The following is a 6000-nucleotide window of genomic DNA, read 5'->3' on the forward strand; positions in this document are numbered from 1 at the left end:
TCGCCGCCGCCGCTGTCTTGGCGGACATCTCCGTTCCGGCGAGCGGAAAAACGGCTGAGGGGTTGGTGGAGAAAGCGACGTTGGAGGGATCCCGCCAAAAGGCGCTTCGCGCCAAAAGTCTGGAAGTTGCCGCCGTTTTTGAGGGGCCGCCATCGATTGGCGGGAAACACGGACACCACGTGGCCGGAGACCTCCGCTCAGCGCAGCCCACGTCATCAGCGCGCGCCGGAGCTCTCCATTTTGCGCCTGACAACCGAGCCGACATTTTACACAACTACAGCGGAGCGCGGGAAAATCTCTCCGACGTCGACGACGATCGGGTCCTCCAGCAAAGATTGCCCGCGCTGTCGGCGTTCAAGGCAGATGGGGGCGACTGGGGAGCCTTCCAACGAAGGTTCCTCGCTCATCAGGAGATGTCGGGGTGGTCCGACACCACTGCCCTGCGTGCGTTGCCAGCGATGCTCGACGACGACGCGCTTGCAGCCTTCACATCTGCTGCAAGGTCGTCCCGCTCTACGCTCCAGGCCGCACTACACCTGATGGCGAAGGTGTTCGGACCGCCCTCCACGTGTCGCCACCAGTTCTACGATCGGCGGAAGGTGGCTGGAGAAACGACGCTCGCCTATCGCACGGCTCTGCTCGCCTTGGCGGACGCAGCTTTTCCCCGCATGGATAAGGAGGGGAAGGACGCCATGGTGACGGAGCAGCTGCTGGCGTTGGCCCACGAGTTGGGGGTCCCCATCAATGTGGCGGACGAAATGGATATCTGCTCCCTGGCGATCGCCACGAGCATTCACGCGTACGAGGTCCTCAAACGCAAGCCGGGGGTCGTCTGCAAATGGGCGGGGAACGCGGCACTGGCCGCCACGATCGCCGAACCTCAGCCAGCTGCGGATCAGGAGCAGGCCTTCGCTGCATCGCGTCCGGGGGAGTGGAGAACGGGAGGTCGTTCGCCCACACGTTCATCCCGCAAGCTGGAGCAACCGAAACCTACGACGTCCCTCGTCGTCTGCTACAACTGCGGCCTTCGGGGCCACGTCGCAGCCGGGTGCCGGGCCCCGCGTCAGCGCGCCACAGGACCACGTCGGGACGACGACCAGGCCCACAAGTCATCCCAACAAAACCCGGCGAGTCGCGGCACCTCACACGTTCGGTCCACAAACACGGCACATTCGGGTCGCCGCTTGGCGGTGGGGGGTTCGCGGCTGGGTGCCGGGGGTTCACTTCGGCGAGGGGGGTCCGTACACGGCCCGCAAGCAGTCGAGTGGTCCGAATTGGCCCACAGGATAGTGGCTGCGTCGGCCGGGTCGTCCGTGGTGACGGGGTTTATTGACGGGGTTGAGGTCCGGGTGCTGGTGGACACGGGTGCGTCGGCCACTATCATCTCGGACCTTATTTATAACATTCTTCCCGTCCAAAGTAGACCCCTTCTGCCAGTAGACGTGCCATTTTATGCGGCGAATGGGGGATCCCTGGGGATCATCGGCCAGATTCGGGCGACTATTTGCATTGGTGACATCAAATTGGCGGGCCCTATTTTTGTATCATCATCGCTGGCCGTTCCCTGTTTGCTAGGTACGGACTTTTTGTCCAAAATGCCCATCAAAATTCTTATAGATCAGGCCTGCATTGAGCTTCCGTCAGGTCGGCGGGTTGCGTTCTTGACGAGCCCTACCAAAATACGCACGGTTTGTGCGACGGTACAGGCGCTGGCAACTCACACTGTACGGGTGCCCCCGGGATCGCAAATGTTGGTACCCCTTCAGTTGAGGAAACCACTCGAGGTGGGTGCGGAGGCACAGGGGGTGCTGTTGGGGCCGTCTAACAGGGCCAGAAGGGGCCTCGATTTAGCGGTTGCTCAAACCATGGTGAGAGGGGACAGTGAGCCGTTCGTAATGGTCTTGAATACGGGCTCGCGGCCGGCCGTAATTGCGCAGGGAACGGTGCTGGCTCACGCCGCGCCGCTACCCGTTGAGGAACGGCTCGTGGCTCAAGCAGATTTCACTGTCGTGTCGCATCCTCCAAGTGATGAGGGGACTGAGTGGTTGGACTCGTTGTGTGCCGGTTCGGCTAACTTGTCCAAGGTGCAATTGGGAGCATTGAGGGGTTTGCTACTCGAGTTTGCTGACGTGTTCAGCAAACATAAGTACGATATCGGCTGCACTGACCTGTTGCGCCACCACATAGCTACAGGGGACGCGGCCCCTATTCGTCAGAATCCCTTCCGGCTCAGCCCAGCCGAGAAGGAGCATGTGCAATCGGCGGTTAATGATATGTTGGCGGCCGATATCATTTCGCCCTCTTCTAGTCCGTGGGGTGCTCCTATTGTCCTAGTAAAAAAACAGGACGGGTCCTTGCGGTTTTGTGTCGATTTCCGCCGCTTAAACAAAATCTCGATGGCGGATGCGTATCCGCTCCCCAGGATGGATGAGTCGCTGGATGCCTTGGCGGGAGCACAGTTTTTTTCCACACTCGATCTGCTTTCCGGATTTTGGCAATTGCCACTCGATAACGAGTCTAAACCTAAAACCGCTTTCCGGACACCTGGTGGCCTATTTGAATTCAACCGGTTGCCCATGGGCTTACATTCCGCTCCCGCCACGTTCCAGAGACTCATGGAATTGGTTTTGTCGGGCCTCCAATGGGATACCTGTTTGATTTATCTCGACGATATCATCGTCTTCAGTCGAACTTTTGAGGAGCACCTCCAGCGACTGAGAGCGGTGTTCCTCAGGATGCGTTCCGCTAAGCTTAAATTTAAACCGGCTAAATGCTTTCTGCTTCGGGAATCGGTCAGGTATTTGGGCCATATCGTGAGTCGTTCAGGGATCTCGACGGACCCTGCTAAGACGCACTGCGTCAGCTCATGGCCAACGCCAACCTCGGTCACGGAGGTTCGCAGTTTCATTGGTTTCGCCTCCTATTACCGTCGTTTTGTCAAGCAGTTTGCCACCATAGCCAGGCCCCTGCACGCTTTGACGGCTAAGGGTGTGCGGTTTCACTGGGGGGCGGAAGAGGAGGCTGCGTTCTGCTCCCTTCGTGACGCCTTGGTGCAGGCTCCCCCCTTGTGTTACCCCGATTTCACACAACCGTTTTTGCTTGACACAGATGCCAGCAACACGGGTATCGGGGGGGTGCTCTCACAGGTGGTCGGGGAGGTTGAACGGGTGGTCGCCTACGGTAGTAGAGTTCTTTCCCCCGCCGAACAACGCTATTGCGTAACTCGTCGTGAATTGTTAGCGATTGTGTTTTTTACACAGCAATTCAGGCCGTATCTTTACGGCCGTCATTTTACGGTCCGTACGGACCATGCGGCTCTACAATACGCTATGCGCGTGGCACAGCCATCTGGCCAATTGTCCCGATGGTTGGAGGTCCTTCAGGACTACCAATTCACGACGATTTACCGCAAGGGATTGCGACACTAAAATGCGGACGCCTTGTCGCGGTTGCCACCGTGCACGGACTGCACATGTTTGTTGGGATCGGCGCGGTGCAAACCCCCGGTCGCCGGCACCCCGGGAGTTGCGCTCGCCGCCACTGACACGCCGGGAGTCGACGCCCCCACGGGGAGGGATTCGCTGTTGTCGTTGCCCCTCATTGAGTGGGGCCGTCTCCAAATGTCCGACGGTTCCCTACTTACGCTACGTCGAAAAGTTGGCGCTCCCGAGGTAGGGGATGCGCGGGTCGGTTCCTGGGTGTGCAGACAGGGCCTTTTGATGAAGTGGGACAACATGTCCCGGCGTCACGTGCTCGTTGTGCCTGTTGCTATGCAGGGTAGGGTCGTTCTGGCAGCTCATGAACGGCTCATGCATCTGGGTTTTCACAAAACGCTCGCCCTAATCCAGCGAGACTATTATTGGCCGGGGATGGGTAACGACGTGGCGAATATTCTTAAGGGATGCGAAGGGTGCGCCAAAAGAAAACCGCCACCATTGGCAGCTAATCCACCGCTGCAATCCATGCAAGTTTCGCGCATAAACGAATTAGTTGCGTTGGACATCTTGGGGCCCTTTCCTGCTACACCAAGGGGAAATAAGTTCCTGCTGGTTGGTGTAGAATACTTCACCCGATGGCCCATGGCATGGCCACTCGCCAACCAGTCGGCTGCAGCGGTGGCGGACGCCTTCGTCCAGGGCTATGTTTTGGACAAGGACGCCCCCGAACGCTTGCTGACGGATCAAGGAAAGAATTTTTCGAGCGTTTTGTTGCGCGAGGTGTGGGTACAAAGAAAGTGCGTACATCCCCCTACCACCCGCAGACTGACGGGATGGTTGAGCGTCTGAACAGGACGATTACGTCTATGTTGTGCCAACAGGTCTGCGACGATCAGGTTGATTGGGACTTACAGGTGCCGGGGGTACTCGCGGCCTATCGAATGGCCCCTCATGCGGCGACGGGGTTTTCCCCATTTTTTCTTATGTATGGGCGGGAGGCCGATCCGGCCATGGACGTCCAACTGGGGATTTCCCAGCCACGTGCAAAATCAAAATTGGCAGACCACATCAAATTTAATATCGCCAAATTGACTGAAGCGCGGGAGGCGGCGAGGTTGAATTCGCGGTCTCGGCAAATTGCGAACGAGAGATTGCATGGGCGGAGGGTGCATACGCATGATTGGAAACCAGGCGATAAGGCCTGGCTGCATTGTCCACATGCACCGTTGGCTACGTCCCCCAAGTTGTTGAGACCTTGGAGGGGACCGGTGGAAATTGTGCGGGTTGCACGACCCCAGAGTATACAGATTAAATGGGAAAAACGCCGTTGGTACGTGCACCCCTCCCGACTGAAGCCCTATGCGGCACCGTGTGACCCCGTTCTGTGCCGTAACGACCGGGCGTGTGATGTGACCGTCGACTCGGGGAGGGAGGTGTCGCAGGCTGATCCTCACGTGTGTCCACCTGACCCACCCCCAGGTGCCTCGGGCTTGACGGCTGCTGACCGTCGGGAGCCTGAACCCCGCGGCACGCACGGGTCCTCGATGCCTGGCCGATGTCTTCCTGAACCGCCGGCACCACCGGACGTTCAACCGCGTCTGGTGCCGTACGACGGACCGGCAAGGCGGACTCGGGCTAGGGCACAACAATTTTCATGAAGACGTTTTTTTTCGACACCGAGCTCGCCCGGTGTTCCCCTCTGCCGGGGTAATGTCCCGTTGTAGGGACGCTCGGAAAGAATGGGACGCTGCACGAGTCGAGAGAGAAAAAAAAAATTTTTCCATTTATTTTTCTTGATGCATACACATTGCTATTGTCACTCGCCGGATTGTATATATTGTTCTGTTGTCGCGGTGGCATTGGTTGATGGTTGCGGATGGTAGTGTTCGCGTTGTGTTGGGTTGTTACGTTAGTTGTTGTTCTTGTTGTTGTGTTGTGTTACGGGGCACACAGGGGGGTTTGTATATTTTTATAGCAGCCGGGTCGGCTGCGAGCTATGTGGTAGGGGGTGATGTAGTGGTGGTGTTGACGTGCGCCGACTGTGACAGTGATGGATCACGGGGCGGCGCGAGGTGCGGGGTTGGGCACGCGTTGTGGGCGTGGTGTGGACGCGCGCGCCGGGAGTGACAGAGGACGGGGCGGCGCGGCGTGGGTGCTGAGGCACGCTGAGATGTGGGAAAACAGGATCGTAGCCAGCGCCCAGTGATTGGTCGAATAGGATGGGTGCTCGCAGCGACGTCCGCAGGTGGGGTATAAAGGGGGACGCGCGAGAGCACTCGAGAAGAGTTACCCAGTTGAAGACCAGAAGACGGAGCTGAAGACCTAGTGCCCCGAGACCCCTAGTCCCGCCGTCCTTGTAGGGACCGGGGCCCTGTGTGGCTCGGAGGCGAGACTGTGGGACCCGGGGTCCGACGCCCACGTGGGTCGGGCTGGGGACCCACAGTCAAGACGGATACCCCGGGCAGGGAGTGTCCCGAGTAGCTCAGTGGGCGTTAGTCGCCAGGGTAGCTAAGTGGGTGTTAGTCGCCAGGGTAGCTAAGTGGGTGTTTGTCACCCGAGATAC

The sequence above is a fragment of the Lampetra fluviatilis genome, chromosome 22 (genome assembly GCF_964198595.1).
Source record: "Lampetra fluviatilis chromosome 22, kcLamFluv1.1, whole genome shotgun sequence".
In the NCBI taxonomy this organism is placed as follows: Eukaryota; Metazoa; Chordata; class Hyperoartia; order Petromyzontiformes; family Petromyzontidae; genus Lampetra; species Lampetra fluviatilis.